The sequence below is a fragment of the Podarcis gaigeae genome, assembly GCF_964106915.1.
Source record: "Podarcis gaigeae genome assembly, chromosome: 5".
NCBI lineage: Eukaryota > Metazoa > Chordata > Lepidosauria > Squamata > Lacertidae > Podarcis > Podarcis gaigeae.
Window position 1 is genome coordinate 77130841 of NC_139681.1, and position 1387 is coordinate 77132227.

A 1387-nucleotide genomic window follows, 5' to 3' on the forward strand; every position below is an offset into this window, starting at 1 on the left:
CTCCTGAACAGGAGAACTGGTTCAGCCTGTATTTTTCACTGGCCTGGAATCTCCCTTTGTGCTCCAAATATTAGCTAAACTCTGCCCTTTACTAAAGTTAGGATTATGGGGAACCTGTCCCCACTGCCCCAAATTCATAACAACAATATAGTGGTGGTGTAAAATAAAATCAATTAAATGACATAAAATAAGCCGAACCTTACATCAAATTAATTCCCCCAAAATATTTGGCAAAACAGAAACAGTTTCAGACCTCTGTTTTTTAAAAGGACAACATTTTCCCTCTGTGTAATCTAACACCCATGTTACCCCCTTGTTTCATACATCAAAGCATCTTTTGATGGACCATCAACACATCTGTCATGCTTCCATCTCAGGGGAAGACTCCATGCATTTGGTAATTTCTAGCATTCAATAATTTCAACATTCACTAACTTCTTAGAATGATGGACACTTTTGCACCCCTAAATTCTGGTACCCCAAATCTGTACCAATACTTTGCTTCTTCCACATCCCACCTGAAACTCAACAGGACCTAGATCCAATGCTTAAGAAGCATCAGGGCTGCTTGTTGCTTGTAAAATGGAAGGACTGTGGATCAAGAAACAGAGGTCAAAAGTCCTGTAGCACTTTCAGGACATTCCACCCAGTGAAATGGATCTGCATCTTTTGCATACGTCCTCAACTAGGGCTGTCATTTATTAGCACAGTAAGATTTCCAGTAGCTGTGAGTCAGCTGAAATTGGAACTCCACCGGTTTTACACCTCTGGAAGTAAATACACAAGAGTTGAAGAAGAAATGTCACCGCTGCAGCACCCTTCCTATCTGTAACATTTGGTTGTGTGGGTGAGAGAGTTGCTGCTGAAGTAGATGAAACAAGGCATTGAACAGTCCAGGGAGAGGAATGTTTTAGACGAGCGAACCATCTTCTCTTTTCAAATTGATCAAAAGGATGGGAAATTCCGACAGCGAGAGCAAAACCCCCAAGAATGCCAGCCAAAAAAATGACTCCACTACTGTTCTGACTTTCCTATACTGTGTTTCTGGAAGCACCCTTTAATCATCAATGGGCAGATTTTATGCTCAGTTTCCATCTGATAAAGATGGGGTGGTGTGTTCTGGATCGCAACCACTATATAATTTCCCTTTGGATAAAAATAAAATGCGTTGTAAGTGTTTAAGGTGGCTGCCATATTTTCCCATCTTTGGATAGGGGTGTCTCTGGTAACAGTGTTAACATGCTGGCGACTTCCAAAACCCTACATTTGTGATCAGCATTTACCAAAAATAAAAATAAAAATTAAGGCTCCCTTTCAAAAACTACTGCGGAAACATTGTTCAGAGATTGTGACTTGGTACAGAACTTTTTGATCAGGATTTTGGCAA